This window comes from Erithacus rubecula (genome assembly GCF_903797595.1).
Source record: "Erithacus rubecula genome assembly, chromosome: 6".
NCBI lineage: Eukaryota > Metazoa > Chordata > Aves > Passeriformes > Muscicapidae > Erithacus > Erithacus rubecula.
The window spans coordinates 39,256,293-39,274,255 of NC_136688.1; the positions used below are offsets into that span (position 1 = coordinate 39,256,293).

General features: G+C 44.5%; 1 protein-coding gene across 1 annotated transcript in view; it reads right to left on the bottom strand.

Annotated features, from left to right (window-relative positions):
• The window catches only part of ANGEL1 (angel homolog 1), a 72,431-nt gene that overhangs the window by 32,939 nt on the left and 21,529 nt on the right, over positions 1–17,963 (bottom strand). The window lies entirely within an intron of this gene.

Consider the following 17,963-nt stretch of genomic DNA (forward strand, 5'->3'; position numbering starts at 1 on the left):
CTGGTTACCAAATCTGTCTTGCTCTGTATACTGACAGTGATGAACCTGCTTCCAAAGATGAAGGCAAAAAGTGGGAATTGGGAAACTAAGATACTTATATATTGTTACTATCTTCTTTAGAGGTAAAGCATGTGGACAAACACAGAGGTAAGGGCTGCATAGTCATCCCCTGCCTCCTCAGCAGATCTGACACAGAGAATTTTGCAAGAGAAAAAAAAATAAATTCATGGGAAACTACAGCTCATGTTGCTTAAAAAGTTATGGGTGACAGAAATTTTCTTTAATATCTCCATGGGAAAAAAATATGTTAGAAAGATGGGAGACATAACAGATTTTAAATGGGTTAGATACCATACTTTTTTTTAAACCAACAATAAAAAAATACATTTTACAGCTCTTAAGAAGGAATTAAAGCCTGGCATATATTAATATTTATTAAAAAATAGAATACAGAAAATGCTAACATGTACAGGAAGTACATTTTGCCATGTGACCAACTGCCAACATAGACTTTACAACAAAAATCTTAAAGAACTGGGAAATGTTGGCCACTTTGGGAAGAACAGCTTTTGGTGGAAAGAAGCTAGTTGCAATCTGTTAAGTCTCTCTTTCCCAGTGGAATTCCCATGTAGAAAAAAATCTTTGAAAGATCTTAAAATTTTTGATAGAGTTCAGGTGTAACCAGTGCCCAATCAAGATGGTAAAGATGACTGTTGGCATGATGGCATTGGTAATGTCTGCTCAGTAGTCACCTTCAGAAGACTTTAGCTCAATACCCCAGCAGGTCTGTGTCCTCTGATGCCTGTGACTCTCTCAGAATTGCCTTGTGATTGCAGTCAGTGCCACCTTCACCTATGGAATATGGGGGGGTTTGAGTTGAAGAATCAGAACAGCATTGGAATGCTGGCCAGTTTGCACATGCAGGGGTATAAGATTGTGGAGTTTTCTATTCCTTTCCCAATCATTCCTGAAAAGTCATTAGTGTTTCTTGACTATTGCTAAACACTGGGGTACATTTTCATAGAAGCTGTTGTGGTTATGGTTAGTATGGACCCCAACCAGAAATCTAGCCCCAAGCAGCAACTTCCTCACTCCCCCACTAGCACAGTGAGAGAGAATGGAAGAAGGGTAGAAACCTAGAAAACTTGTGGGTTGAAATAAAGACAGTTTAATAGGGAAAACAAAAGCTGCACATGTAAGCAAGCAAAACAAGGAATTAATTCTCTGCTTCCCATGGCAGGCAGGTGTCCTGCCATCTCCAGGAGAGCAGGGCCCCATCACACATGATGGTGACTTGGGAAGTCACCAAGACAACAGAAACACACCACCCCAAACATCCCTCTCCTCCTGCTTCTCCCCACTTTCTATACTGAGCATGATGTCACACAGTGTGGAATATCCCTGTGGTCAGAGAGGTTGGCTGTCCTGGCTGTGTCTCTCCCAATCTCCCCTGCACCCCCAACCTCCTCACCAGCTTGGCAGTGCAGAAAAGACCTTGGCTCCGTGTAAGCCCTGCCCACCAACAACAAAAACACCTCTCTATTATCAACCCTGCGTTCAGCACAAATCCAAAACACAGCCACTTGGAACAAAATTAGCTGTACCCACGCCTAAGCAGCACAGAGCGTCCCCGAAGGCAGGAGCGCGCTGGGAGCTGGCGGCCCGGCAGGCCCCGCTGGGCCCGGCAGTGCCCGCGCGGCCGCCAGGGGTCAGCACAGCCCGGCCCTGCGGCCCGGCGGCCCCGCGCGGAGCCGCCTTCACCGAGCCGGAGCGGCCTGCGCTGGGAACGGCATTGAACATCATCTGCTCCCAGCCCCACGGCGTTGACAGGCACACCTTCCACTAGATCAGGCTGTTTGGAGCTGTATTCAACCTGGCCTTAAACACTTCCGTGGATGGGGCATGCACAACTGCTCTGGGCAGCCTATTCCAGTGTCTCACCACCCTCACAGTGATGAATTTTTTACTAATGTCTGTTCTGAACCTATTCTCTCTCAATTTGACGTCACTGCCCCTTGTTCCATCACTACATAATCTTAGAAAATGTCTCTCTTCAGCTTCCAGTAGGCTCCCTTCAGGTAATGGAAAGCCACAATTGGGTCACCCTGATGCCTTCTCCTTTCCAAGCTGAGCAATCACAATTCTTTTAGGCTTTCCTCAAAGGAGAGGTGCTCCATCCCTCTAATTAACTTGATGTCCTTCTTGTGCTGTGGACCCCAGAACTGGATGCAGGTAGAGTCTGACCCAAGCTCTTCCCACAACTCCCTCATTGCTTCTTCCCTGTGAAGAACTACCAGCAGAAGCACCACTTTAACCATTGTACAGTGTTCCTCCAGCACCCTGCTCCAGTGGCTGGGGTATGTTTTGTGCTGTTCACAGTGGGGCTGTGGTTGAGGAACTGAAGAGACCTGACAACTGGTCCGTACTGGTGTGACAACTCTGCCATTGCTTGTTGGCACACATGGATGATGTCTCACTGCTGCCAGACAGTCTTAGTATCTCTTGGACTCACTGAAGTTATGCAGCTGATCCACAGACCTGAGTGTATACTCTGCATTTCTGGGGCTGTTGCTTAAAACACGTCTTGTCCTAGGATGTTCTTCAGTGGCTCCAAGTCTGTTGACCAAACGTTCACCATTCCATGGCTGTGCCATTGAAAAATATCTGTGCCTCTCTCTCCCCCTCAGTCCCAATAAATCCTTTTTTGAATCTTTTTTTTCAGCCTAAGAGGCATAAAATGAAATATTAACATATGCAGACTCAAAATCAAGGCCAGAGAGTTGTGAACATCTAATGATTTTATATTTACACCAAAAAAGTAGGGTTTTTTGCATGACACACAATTATTGTTACACAACAGAAAACAAGATTTGCAGCATCCCAGATTTTCCTTTGAAATGAGCCTCCTGGTGTATCAGCAGACAGATGATCTATGGTCAGTTAAGCTTTATCAGGAGTGACAAGTTTCTCAAGTGTTTCCAGAGTGGAGAACAAGGAAGAGGGAACAATGGGATCTCAGGGTACCTGATGACAGAGAGTGAAGGTCCTGCTTCACTGTCCTTACAGGGCTGTTTGTTGTACAGGAAAAGGGTGCACTTTGGATTAGAGGAGCAGCACATACATACTGTTCAATATCTTTGGTGTTTTCTGCCCACAGTGTCTTGGGCTTGCATATGTTACACATGGATCTTTATCTTATGCAAAGTGCTGTTGTGTATTAGTCACGCATTACTATTCCACTTAGGTTTGCACAGAATCAGATGCCCAGCTAAACTGATTTGTTCAATTATCACACTTAAGTTTCTAGATTAGCTACAGGCATCAAAAATCGTCTGTAAGAAAACAACATAATCAAATAGAGATGAGAACTGGCCTGCGGCAGGTGTCACTTTTACTTATTTGAGTGTCCACTTAAACTACAGAGCAAGAACAATGTGGCGGCCAGACTGTACCTTTACACCAGGAAAAACCTGCAGGGAGATTGGATGGTTTCTTTCAGCTGAAGAGTTTGAGACCACATTTTCATTCCAGAAGGGTTTGATTAAAAAAAAAATTACTTATTGTGCTGTTCAATCAAAGGAGATTGGATCTCTGGGAAGAAACTAAACTAGATTCAACCTTTTGTCCTACTATGTGGCCTGATACAACTAAAATTGAGAGTGAAGATTTTGGTCACATGCAAACAATGTGGTAGAGGGGTGTAGTAGCAGTTTGTATTGTGCAGATCTCTGAGCATTCTCAGATCAAGAAAACTTTTCTAAGCTTGGTGGCAGCATTTGTCCCCTTGCTAGGAATTCACAGATAAACTCTGGTGAGACACTGAGCAGGAGTGGTCAGGGAATAGAACATGAATTTCTCTGCTGATCCTGCACCTGTGAAATGGCGCAGAAGGAAATGGTTTGGCTAGCATAAATTAAGGCAGCTCTGAGACTCATCTGACATACCTCAGGAATTCAGCCTGCCAGCACAAAATTAGACAGTGTAAAAAGCTGGCTAAACACTACATATCTTCCATAGCCTCTGAGAGTGACACAGCCAAGTGACATTGTCAGAGCTCTTCAATATTAGAAAGAAAATAACACTGTTTAAGTACTATGTTTTGAAAACACAACATGCACACCAGAGTATTTAAAGTGTTAGCTAGTTTAGATGAACCTTTGGATGTTTTGCAAGGAAAATAATCTTTTTGTAATGAATCCCATCCAGCAGAAAGAGATCCAATTCAGACTAATTTCCTACGCACCACTGCAATACTTAGCACGACATTATAAAGGCATCACTAATTAGAATCTTTGGAAATCTTAGAGTAAGTATAAAGACTAATCTTTTATGACAAACTATCTCAGCTTGTTCACAGTGAAGACCTTTGATCTGTCTAGCTGAACTGGCCTACAGGCTTTTACTTGCAAAGGAGAAATCTCACAGGCTGCCAAAGTGGGTACACTGATCTTAGTCTTCCCCTTTTAAAATTAGATCAATAGTTCTTTGTTCCAGTAGCCTTCCATCCATATAAGGAGTGTTCAGTGGGTATCAGTGGACATGTGCCCTATGCAAAAGGGTGTCTTGCAGCCATGCACAAAATCAAGCATCATAGGACTGGGAGCATGCCAAGTATGAGGTACTGGTCAGTGCAACTAAGATGCTTCAGGCTCCTCACCTGAATCTGTTACAGCAAAGTTACAGAATCTGAAGAGATGATGGAGTGAAAATTCACAAGGACAAAATATAATTTTTCAGCATGAAACAGCAGATTCGAGTTAATTGACTGGTGCTAATGGTTTTTACAAGGCACTGGTAAAGGTCAAGATCATAATAGACATTTCAGCTCCTGAAGATTTATGTTATAGTTGTTCATCTTAAGTGGATGAGTCCTTATCTGTCAACAATACTGAAGCTCTTGCATAGTTTCTTAATCCAGAGAGCCCAATCAAGAAAGATTCCATTCTGAATTTGGCCCAACAGAAAATTCAATCAAGCCACAGTTCATTCCTTGCCACCCTCTTTCTTGTAGGCTGCTGAGATGGCAGCCAGATACATGCTACAGACCTGACAGATTGCTCTGGTATCCCACTCTCTTCCAGACATTTCATGAAGACCTTGGTTACCTCACTGACACACAATTAGCTGTGCAGCTCTCAAGGGACAAATATGCTGGCTTTCACAGCCTTATGGGAAGGTACCTTATGGTACCTGATCACCTTACAGCAGGACAAGAAAATAATGTTCCGCCATGTAACCTTATTCACTGGATCTCCCTTTTGGGAAACCAAGTAAGTGCATTCCATGGTGGTCTGTATTTCTGTCTGGGGTCGCAGTGGTCATATAATGGAGAAAATCTTCGGGATGTGATCCTCCGTAAGGAACTGAGCCTGGATCTAATCACGATCTTCCCCTGCAAGAGAAGATCACGCCATTGCAACCGTCCTGTTTGGCAGCGGTTCTCCGCAGCCCGTCTTTCCGCGGCCCCGCAGCGGAGGCAGCTGCTCGGGGCGCGGCTCGGCAGCGAGCGCCGCTCGAGCCGAGGGCGCTGCGGAGCGCTCAGCGCGCCACCGGCCCCGCCGAGTCACCGCCAGGGCACGGACGTGTCCACGCACAGGCTCCCGCGGGCAACTCACCACGCCTTAGCACAGCAGGAAACCTGCTTCTCCACCCTAGAGCTGCACCTTGGCCTCTTTTCCCCCCGCCCCAGCGAGCAGAGGGCGCTCCGCCCTCAGAAGTGGGACCTCGGCACATTCCTGGGATGTAGCTATACCACACGCACACATGCACACCCTAGGAGACAAAAACCCGAGCTCAGAACTGCGAGCTGGCAAAAGGGTGGTTGAAAGCCTCGGAAAGGCAGGGCAGGGTGCGGGGCTGCCGAGGGCAGCCTGTGCCCGGTGCCCGCAGCGCCCAGCGGGATGTGCCCGTTCCAAGCCCATTGTGCGGCACGGCGCAGGAGCCACAATGCCAGCTACTCTCTGGGGGGATGGGGGTGGGAGCTGGGGGGGTGGAGACAGACACAGGCGGAGTCAGGGCTCAAATTCTTGAACCTTTCACATCCTTTCTGTAATTTGAAACATACTTGTTCCCATGCCAGAACCTTTTTTTTTTTCCTTTTCTTTTCTTTTTTCTTTTTTTTTAATTCCTTCCTTGAGGCTGTGGAAATACATTTAAAAAAATAAAAATAAAAAAGAGAGAGAGAGAGAAAGAAAGTAAGAAAAGAAACGAAGGGAAAAAGCAAGCCCACTACTTATCCGAGGCTCCAAAACAAAACAGAAACGTGAGAGCACGGCCCTCCCCAAGCACAACTGCTCGCGGGCTCAGATTTCCTTTCGGAGGGGTCATGGCTGCTGCAGTCACGGGTTTGGAACGCAGCTGGTCCTGCTTGCAATAATAAGAAAAAAAATCCCTGCTCTTCTGCAAAAGGCATTTGCCTCCTTTCGCTTCACAAGCTCATTGTGCTCAGACGAAAGGAAGCCATTTGCAAAACGCTTGGGGCACTGTATCCCCGTCATCTTCAGTGGGTCATTCTCCTTCATCACTCTCAGCCCCTTCCATCACCCTCCCAGCTGGTCTGGGAGGGCAGGGACATATGCATGTCTCTCTCGTGTGCACTTCAAGTCACATACCTATGCTTCCATTTATCTCAGACAGTTCCTATGATTAGTGTGGGGTGTACATGAGAGGAAAACTGGCTAAAGTACTGTCTGAAACATTTCGCATGTGCCTAATAACCCAAAAGGCACAAAGCAACATGGAGTAGCACAGAGCACTCTCTTGCATCAGCCAGGCCATGCTGCCCACTCCTTTCCCCCTGGGTAAACCACAGCAGGTGATTGTGCTGGTGAAGCGGGTATTTTTGTTTGCTTTGTGTAAGGAAGTAACAATTACCAATGACAATAAATGCCTCCTCGAGTCAGAAGTAACCTGAAGCTCCTGAGTTGCACACATGCAGTTGCAGTGCAGCTGCCTTGCCAATGCTGCTAAGCTGACAGGAGCACCTACCCCTCTCTCCTCCACTCAGGGAGTCACACCCTGGTCTTTCAAACCAGAAAAACAAGGACGAGGAGAGAAGCTTTCATGTTTCACTGACATTATCATAGGTCATAACTGTGTTAATGTGCTATCATGTTGTTTACATGGGAATGTATATGGATGGGTGTGAACAACCCTTAAGAAGGCATGAGATTTCCCAGGAGAGACTCAAGTGGGCACATGTCCATCACCTGAAGCAGCTGGATGAGTGCCTCACCAGCAGTCACCTCTGTACATAGGGGAGAAGACATCCAGAGGGAAGGGCAGTCCATGTGCACATGGATACAATCCTTCCATTTGTCTGCAGAGCTGGGGCCAGTTGGAGAACTTGGAGAGTATGTATGTTTCCTCAGGTGAACAGCTAGAGAAGAGGGTATGGTACTCTCTAGAAGACAGAGATGGGGCAGATACATTGATTTCTTTTATTGGAAGGGTCATATAGATCGTGTAGATCACACATGCAGTGTGGTATTTCAGGGTTTCCCCATAGCCTTTCAGCCATGCACCCCGGGTAGGACAGCAATTAGGTTATGCCCACTGGGGATCTCCTCTCCTTAATCCAGATCCTAGCACTACAAGACAACACACTGACTCTTTGCAGATCAGCAGGAAACACCATGAAGCCCCTGTGTGCCTCAATACTTCACATTACACAGCAAATTCTGCTCTGGCTGCCTGAAACACTGCAGCATTTGGGCTCTCTCTCTCTCTGAGAAGATAAAGCATCCTCATAGCTTAGCTGTGTTTATCCTGAAACCCTCAAGACAATCTTTGTCTCTGAGCTGGTCATTTGGAGCTCACAGCTTCTTCTGAATGTTACTCTCACATGGAAGCCGTCCTGCTCAGGGTATCCCTCCCACCACTCTGTGACTATCCTTTGCTCTCAGTCTGCATTCCAGCCTTTCAGCCTATACAACTGTAGCATAGTGTTTTGGCAATCACATTTCTATCACTTTGCAAATAAGCCTTGCTTACAAAAAACAAATGCTCTGCTGATTTTTTCTTAGGCATCCTGGATCCTAAAGGGTTATTAGTGCTCTATTCAAGCCTATGTTGTCAGTCCCCACCCTTCTCTAGATTGTTATGCAAGCCCAGTTGGAGTTGCTATTAAATATGAGACAAGACCTCAGTTAAATATGTATTAAGTTACAGATTTCTAGGGTGTTACCAACTTTCTAGAGATACCACATGTGACTCACTGAACTAGATGACAGACTATGAAATAAGTTATTTCATCTGGTCATATTTATCAGAGCAGGTTTATCCTGCCTTTTTTTACAGGGATCACTGTCTCATGAGTAGCAAGCAGGCAAAATGAAATCTGTTCTTACAGGTATTGCTTTCTGCAGTTCATTTCTACTGTATTCCAGTCCCACATACCTGATCATACCCTGGTTAGCTGAAATTAAACAATTCAGTCCCCTCTGATGCAAAGATTTTGGAGGAAGACACTTCGATGTCTTTGGATCATTGTTCAATGGACAAATTTTGTAGATGGGACTCCTATCCTAATCCAAATGGTGTGCTAAATTATGGAGAAAAATCAGCACTTATAATTTTTCTAGAAAATAAAATGTCCTGGAGCATGCTCTTCCTCCCTGTTTGCTTCCCATCACAAATCCCAGGCACAATCTGTGAACCTCTGCCAGAGCTCCTGATCTTAAACAAGCAGAATGCCAAAAGGGAAGTGGGCTGGAGACTTGTCTGCAGCTTGTCACTGTTGGGGTGCTGGGCACCTCTAAAGGGATAGTAAGTCCTTCAAAAAGGTAGCTGAAAATTCTCCTTACGTAGGGAAACACCTGTCAGATGCTAGTTAAGAGAGGTGTCCTACCCATCTGGCCATACTGCAGAAACAGGTGGCATTTAGGCCACAAGCCAAGAGCTCCTTAGTTGTTCAAAGTGAGGACCTTCATATCCTCAGGAGTGAAGCCAAGGAAGAGAAGCTCTTATCTTCCTTTGTCCCTGTATCAGATCCTGGTCTTGGGGCATGTGGCTGGGATAGACATGCCAATAGCTGCAGGCAGAAGAAACTTTCTGTTTTATAAATACCAGCTTCCACTGAACTGCCTTTTACATACTAGGCTGGTTTTTCATTGGTGAAGTGTCTTTGAAGAAGGGAATAGGACAGTAAGAAAATGCAACCCGAAGTCAGAGGCAGTGGAGAAGTAAAGACTAACATCAACTCAAAGAAAAAGGCTGAGATTCTCTGGTGACAGAACCTTGCAGGGGTTGAGAGGGGACAGGTTATAACAGGCTGGCTGGAATGACAGAAGTGCTGGGAGATGGAGGGGTGCAAACTTGGGAGCATATGCTCTCCAATGACTTCAGCCTCTGTGCAAAGAAGTGTGCACAGCTTCCTGGGAGGTGAATGCAGGGGACTGCTGTGGTAGACTTATCTTCTCTGCTAACCTCTAGAAACTGGCTCCTTTAGAAGAGATAAGAGCATGTAGGCAGACTTGAAATGAGGACAGGAATCCTGAACTCAGCATGACTTCTAATTGCTTGTTCCAGACACAGGCTGTGAGTCCGTTCCAGGCTCTGGACAAAGGACAATTTAGCCACACAGGTGGGATCTTCCTGCATCCCTGCATAACATAGAAGCAAGGTGGTCTCTGGGTGACAGCAAATATCGGGGTGGCAGGGATTCTTTACCCTTTAACACTGATTATGAAATGAAACATTTTGTCTCAGAAGTCTGTTTCTCTCTCTGATTTTATCTTCTCTTTTAGAAAAATGATGCAAATAAAGCTGAGCTGCCTCATAGCTTGTGGATAACTGTACTATACTAAATAGCCCTCCAAGGAGAGGAGTGAAAAAGGGTAAAGAACTAATATGAGGCTTTGCAAGGACCTGTGTTCATGCCAGGAAAAAGTATGAGCCACAGTCCTGCTCCAGATCAATTCCCCAGCTTCTTCCAGTCAACTGTGACTTTTGTTAATGCCAGTCCTGAGGCTAGAAGAAGGCAAGGCCAACAGTTCAGTTTGCTTTGACAGGACTGAGCCCTGCTTGAAAACACTAGGAAACCTCCTGAGTCAGCAGCTCACTTGCTCCTACTCTTGGAATAGCTGAGATTCCCGGACACAGTAACTTGACTCTACTCCTGGCTCAGTGCAGCCACAAGCTGAAAGGCAAAATAAAATCCCCTCCTGGCCCATTAATGAGGCCTAATCTGGGTTCAGGAGAAACCAGTCTGACTGATGAACTCCCCTGGCTCAGGGGCTCTGGCTGGGGCTGGGAGAGTTATTCTTTCCTTATTCAGCAGACAGGAGGATATTAATGGAGAGCATATGGGAGGGGAGGGAGTACTGTGGATATTGCTGGAGGACAGCCAGACTGCATCAAAGCCCCAAAAAGCCTATTCTCCATCCGGGCAATGCTAAAACAGGCCATGGAGAGACAAGAAGTCCAGCTGTGATATGGGGGAGTTACGAAAAAAGCCCTCTGCTTTCCCCAGCTTTTTTACTCCCACTCCTGATGGGACAATGGGGCAGTATTGTCACATAGTCCTGTAGGCATGGCATTCATAGTGGAAGCCTTTCTAGGGGAGAGCACGCTTCAGCCAGGCACCCTGTCTTGAGAGTCATGCTACTTCAGGGAAGCAAGAACTGCCTCTGTGTTTGCAAAGAGCCATATAATTTATGGTGCTATAGAAATGATGAATTACAACAGTCCTGCAGTGTAGAGATGGAAAAGCCCTGTTAACTCCTCCAGCCCATCTCCCAGAGCTGATGCAGTACTGTTGCCTCTCATACATTTCCTGTGTCTGTCTGGGCATGTTGAGAATAAGCAAGCAACTGAGGTTCATTTATTTTTCACTCCTTAATTCTACTTTAAAAATAACCCCCAATGTGATTAAGCCACTTGGCTATGTCAAGAAGGATGGAACAGAGTGCATCAAAGGTGGCCCACACCTGCCTTACCTTAAAGATAAAATGGAGGACTGCCTAGTGAAGACTTGTTCACTACAAAACTTGCCATTAAGTAGGAGGGCAGCTAGAAGCAACTCTGGTAAAAAATTGGTGTGTCCTTTTTGACTCCTGACAATCTTAATGTAGCCTGACTGAGGCAGCTTTTGGGGATCCATGATGCTTGGCCTTGCATCATTCACCAGATCTTAATTAACTAAGGAGCCTGGCTTGTTTAGCCTGGTGAAGGGGTATATAATTGCAACGTATAAATAAATACTTTAGGGGGTGAACACATGGGGAGGACAAAAAAGCTATTTAAAGATAAAGGACAATGCTGGCACAAGAACAAAGGGATATGAAGTAGCCATGCATGCATTTAGGCTAGGGATTGTCAGGTTTCTAATGCTGATGCTCTGTGAAGGCCAATCAATGGGTTTAGAGAGGCCAAAAGTCAAGCTGGTTTTAAGAAGCAGTTAAACACATTTCCTGGTTGTATGAAATGGCTGGCTATGCAAGGAAAGGAGCTGGACTTGGGAAGCTGAGAAGGAATGTCCTGAGGCATTTCTGGCTGCAGTAAGTACAGGATGAGTTCTGGCTAACCAGCTGCGGGGCACAGTAGGAGCAAGGTGGGATACAGCAGAAGACTAATAAAACCTGAGAAATTTCAACTGCACCTTCATACTGCCTTTCAGTACCTGAAAGGGCCTCCAAGAAGAATGGAGGGGGACTTTACAAAGGAATGTAGTGACAGGGCAAGGAGCAGCAGTTCTAAAGTGCAAGAGGATAGGTTTAGATTAGCTATAAAGAAGAAACTTTTTCCAAAGAGAGTAATGAGGCAAGGGAACAGGTTGCCCCGAGAAGATGTGGATGCCCAGTCCCTGGCAGAACAACCTGGTCTAGTGGAAGGCATCACTGCCCATAGCAGTGAAAGACAAAATAAATTAATAAATTTATTAGTTAATAAAGGGGGGTTGGAATTAGATGATTTTAAGGTCCCTTCCAAGCCAAACCAATTCTACAATTCCATTATGGTTCTATAAAGCATAGCAGGCAGATTATAAATCCAGGTAACACTGGAAAGTGAAGCTAACCCCTCTCCAATGAATAGGCTGGCTGGCTTGGTTTAGAGAAGTTTATGGGGACAGGAGGAGATAATGAACAACAGGCAGGAAAAAGTATCTGTGTTCTGTTTGTGTGAAAACCTAGGCAAGAGAAAAGAAGAAAACAAATAATGGTTTTCCTGTGAGCAGTTGAGGTAGGGAAGCCCTTAAATTTTGTTTTGCCATCCTCAGAGGCAAAAAGATCTCCTGAGCCAGAAAACCTTAAGCCATGAGAACATCTTGTCATGTTCTCCAGTGAAGTAACAACTCAGTCTCACCTCAGGCTGAGACCAATACATGGTCTGCATGCAATAATCCTTTTCTGTGAAGTCATTTGCCAAACAGACAGTGGGTGTCTTTCCCCATGGCTTTCCTGCAAACAGAGTGTGAGAGACCTTGACCCTTGACTAATGCATGCTGGAGAGGCAGATGTCCAAATCTTAGCGGTCCTGTCCAACTGGAAGCTATAACAATAAATCACATACTCCAGTTTACACCACCAGTGCAAACATGATAATGGACCTTATACAAAAGAAATATCTGTTGTAATATAGCATTTTGTTTCATCCTATTCCTGCTGAGAGTAGACGGACACGCAGCAGAGAAGACACAGCTATACAACTGGCACGGAGCTCTCATACTGAGGGAATTTTCCTGTGGGAATCTCCTGCCTGTTTAAGTTCTCTCTGTGCTCCATAACCAGTGCAAAGCAAATTTAGCAGAGAGCAGAGAATCCATCTTAAAATGCCTTAGGGGGGACAGAAAATACAGTATAAATGGAACTGCAGCGATGTCTCTTCTAATTCTTGTAATCTGTCACCTAGCTGTGGCAGTGATAGGTACTTTAGAAACCCACAGACAGTCTGAGTATGATTTGATCACATTAGTGGTGGCCTATGCATCAAGAGATTCAGAGGTTTTATTCAGAAAGGCATTAAAATAAAGACGGTTGCACTTTCAAATCTCTTTTGTCTAGAAAGAGGTTATCTCCTAAGGCTGGCTTTACTCCTGACATTTCTCATTCTTTGCTTTTCTTTACAGATCAGAAATAGAACATGAAATGCCTTGTCTTGCTATTTTCATCATTCTGCAGTCAGTCTCAGCATGAATCTGAGGCTATGAAGGTGGGAGGTGATGAGCTGAGTCAAGTCTGAAATATGGTTCCTTGCACTAGAAGGATATAGATGTGGTTTCTGTGTAAATCACCAGTTCAGGTCTTCTTGGCTCTGAAAGGTGATGACTGTTATGCTCTGTGAGAGCTGTTATGCTCTCTTGAATAGAGGTAGAGGGTTTCCATCCAATTACTAGCTAACTTTATGCAGTAGTCTAGGAAGCTGAGAACTGTGTGAATGAAAGCACCAACATATTCACTGGGGAAGAGCAAACAGGGGAATTTTGTCCTGTCACTACAGGACATTGCATTTTCCTGGCTGTATGAAGCTTTGATATTTTTCATTCTCCATGTTTAAAGTTCTTGGCCTGGTAACCTTCATCAATTTGAATCAACTATAAAGACAGCAGAGAAGATGAGGGGGAAAATTATTTTCCTTTGAGGGAGGGCTTTTATTTTAGATGCAAACCAACAGATTTTTTTCCTTTGACCTCCAAAAGCCAACAAGAATTTATCGGTTATTTTCACATTTTTAACTGACATTTTCATTTTCTTCACAAAAACATTTCAAACATTGAGGACCTCAGTAAATCTCTAATGCACTTGGTGAAAAGTTTTCACACAGACCATAAAATTGTAACTCTGGATTTGTACGATTCATGCTTATGGTCAGCCATGTCAAGCTTTAAAGAATCTACCACTTCAGCCATCACGAAAAGGCAGTAAATCTGGATTATGCATTGAAAGTGCTTAGGGAGTCTGGGTATTTATACCAATGAAATGCCAAAATATTTTACTGACATGCTCCATTTTTTACATTCTTTTGCTAGCAGTTAATTTTTTTATGTGTATATATATTTTTTTAATGCTGACAGTTAAATTTTGGCTATTATTAGTTTGCAACTGGTTAGGCTTTCTCTTGTCAAAACAGGAGCCTGAACAATTTTAGACTGGCACATGGCACCTTGGGCAGAAGATAGTGAAAACATTACAGATATGTGCATGGCCTGGCCTGAATATAGTTAGAGCTACCTCTTTGGAAGATCTCCAGATGTCATGCACAAAATTCCTGGCTATTTCCATAGCAGTGATCCACTGGGGTGCTACTGCTAAAGAACCTCTGTCAGCCCCCAGTGTCCCCACATGGGACCAAAGCTGTGAAACCATGAAGGAAAAAGGGGTGACTCAGCAGAGAATCTTTCTTCTGAATCAGAAGCCTTTAAACCACTTGAAGGATGCAGGCAGCTAGAAATATAAGCTGAAGCATCTGTGGGGTGTCCATCACATGGTGCCATTAAGAGAGGTCCAAGTCAACCTCAGTACCCAAAGCAATGCAGTCATGTTAACGTAGTGCTCTCAGCTGGGCTCCTTAGCCTCTATTTTAAATGTATGCACTGCACACAGATACATTTATTTCCTGACCCAAATTAGGTCTCTTATCTAATTTGGAGCACCTCTGTATGATACTGCTTGGTGCTACACAGGTACTTTCTACTGGAAGGGTGCCAGGAGCACATTTTATTTATGACAGGAAATCTTAGAAGAGGCCATATTTCTTTTGGATTGACAATGAAGTCACACAAAACTGGTGCATAAAGATTTAAGTATACATAACTAACTCAGATCATGTTCACTGAGGTTAAAGGAAGAGTGGAAACACGTTCATGGAGTCCAGATCCAGCCTCAGCCACTTGGTGACCCAACACTAGAAAAATGGTACGGAATTTCTGATGCTGTTTTTAAACAGTTCACAGTGTTTCATTCCTGATTGCCAGGGTCCCAATACCCTCACATGGGCCTCCCCTCACCCTGCCCACAGCCCAGGACCCCATTTCAGGCCCTAACCAGCAACATCACAGGATGCTGGTCTCCAACTTCCACGAGGAAGCTGACATGGCAGCTCAGCCCAGGCCTGCCCCCATCCCCAGGGAGCTGCCCAATGCCCAGAGCTGCCTTGGTGCCCTTGGCTGGGGTAGTGGGGTGAGCCTGGGCTGGCAGGCTCTGCCCTGCTCACCTGTGGCTCTCCCTGAAGCTCCCTAGACCCCATCCCCAGGGGCCCACCAGCCCTTGCTGTCCCCTGGTGCTGATTCTTCTATGCTCAGTAGCTGCTGACTGTTTCTGACAGGTCAGGATATTAAGAAGAAAGATCAAATTCCAAAGATAACCAATTAATGCTGCAAAGCATAACCTAACTAATGATCACAACCATGGTCTCCCTCCTACTCCTCAGAGCCCAGAAGATATACTTAAAGGCATAACTGAATATAAAAAATATATTTAATTCCTGGCAGAAAGAGAAACTGCCTTTGGATTTGAAAGCCCAACTAACCTCTCACCCCATGAGGAAGGTTTGGTTTTATTGTATTGTCTATTGTCTCCTCTAAACAGCTCTCACTTCCCATTTTGAGTCCTTCTGGCAAGTATTGATATGCTTCTTTCTTGCTATGGAAAGGATACCATTAACCCATCATCCTTCAAACTGTTTTTCAGCTCACTTTTGCTTTGGTGTCTCTGTGAATTAGGTATGATCTCTAATAATTTAAAGATAGTTAATCCAGTATGGTTTGTTGAACTTCCTAAGTGTTTACAAATATTTGGCACAGCAAGTGAGAAAAACTCAATCAAATTACATTCCTAGCTTTGCATCTCTCTCCAAGTACAACATAGTAGTTATGGATGACTTTACTAACAAACCCCAGGGAACATCTTAGGTATCAAGTGGTTTTGGGGAAAAAAACCAGAAATTCAGAGATTAGAAACTATTCAAAAAGTCAATTTCTGTCACATTATGGCACTGGAGGCCATGCAGTGAACCCTTCCTTGCTCTTTGTCCCTGACTGCTCCCTTAAGACCAAGATGCTGAAATGAATCAGCAGATCAAATGGCAGATCATGACTGAGGCACTTTCTCCAGGCAAAGAAGGCCCAGGCACAGCTGGCCAGGTTTAAGGGGAGGCTTCAGATTTGCCCTGAAGATCTTTCAATACAGTGCTGGGCCTTGCCATTCAACAGCCAGAGGAACATCATGTTTACATAGTGTTATATTTTAAAGCAGATGCAGATGGAAGACAACTGTGTTCAAGACCTGCAGTATTACACAAATGTTTGAATAACAGCATCGTGTGCTGCTGACCCTGAGGAGAAGTCTGCTCTGGCAGCAAGAGAGCCACTAATTCTTAGGAGCTGTAGTAACATCAACATCAACATGCTCACGCTGTGGGAAGGCAGCCTTGTGTCGTATCTCTGGGCACTCTGAGGGGCATTAAAAAAATCTGTACTGTAGCAATGGCATGGAACATAAGGGTGTTTGTAAGAGATCTTTCTTTTATTTTCAGGCTACAGCCATACAATCTGAGCAAATATAGATGGTACATAAAGCCATGTGGAAGACTTCATTCTTTCCAGCTGGTCCTCATTACCATTTGCTTTCAGAAATTTCAAGGAATACTGTAGCTGCCATTTCCAAGTCTTTGTCAGAATCTCTTCCAGAGAGAGGGATTCAGGTGGCTTTAGTTGTTCCATTTTTTTTTTCACAAAGAAATCAGACTTCTTCTCATACAGTGCAATAAGGGCACTGTGTCCCCAGGAGGGACTAATTCTCATTTCCTGGTTCAACACTGGAGGTAGGTAACTTACAGAAATAATTCTGCAGTCTGTGACTACTGTTTCACACTGGAGCTGCACTCTTAGGAGGTTTGGAAATGAATTGCCTGTTTACAAAGGAAGCCCAGTGTAGTCAGGACTGGCTTGTTCCATAAAGAGTGCAGAAGGACTCCCACAGCACTACTAAAATAATAGGAAGAGTAACAGGGATTGCTACAGGAATGAGTCATAGGCACACAGAAAGCCCAAAGGAGGCACTGATTTTGTCAGATGCACAAAGGCAGCTGTCACCTCCTCCCAACAGCCACTCGGGGAGCGGATGGCGAGCAATGCACAGACAGCCATCTTGTTTCTAGTCAGACTCAAAAATCCTTGTTTGCCAAGTAAGAAGGAACAAAAATGTGTTGAGCAAAAGATTTAATTTCTCGGTGTCTATGGGGAAATCAACAGACAATGGGAAGCAACATAAAAAGCACATACATAAAAGACTGTTATTTAAAACCAGTTGACATAGTCATTTTCAGTGGAATCTGGCTGGCTGTAGCCAGTATTTAATTCAAAAATTCTTCAGGAATGAAGGTCTTTTGCAGGCCAGCTTTATTTGGCTGGGGCTGGGTTTTGCTTTTTCCCACATCCCGCCTGCTGAAGTTAGAGGTTGATGGCAGGGAGCCCAATTCCTCTGCCTCTTCCTGTGCTGGACACAGCCAGCCAGCATCACCTCCTTGTTAAATTGTCTGCTACAACTGCTGTATTCAAGAGAGGCTGGTGTGAGACAGGGAAGGAACAGGATCACCTGATCTCCTTTCTGAGAACAGAGCAAAAAATTAGCTGAAGGATGATCCATAAGGAGTCAAAGAAGTTAAAGAAACCACATACAGTCCAGAGTGGGCTAAGTATGGTCCCATGGCAGTAAAGGCTTTCCTGTTTGATAACACAGAAGCCATTAAGGGCTGTAAAAAAGAGGCTTTCTTGCACATCAGACAAAAGCAACAAAACACTTGCTCCTAGAACCAGACATAGAAAGTGAAAATAATGACAATTCTAAAGAGCCTTTTTGAAGCACTGACCAAAAAAGAAAAAAAATATTACAGAATAATTTTCTATCTCATAAGAAAAGTACAGTTGAATTAAAGGCACTTAGAAACTCTGCCTTTACAAATGAGAGATACAAAAATTAGTCCTGCTCAAATGTTTAGCAACACATAGAAGGCAGAAAATACACAGT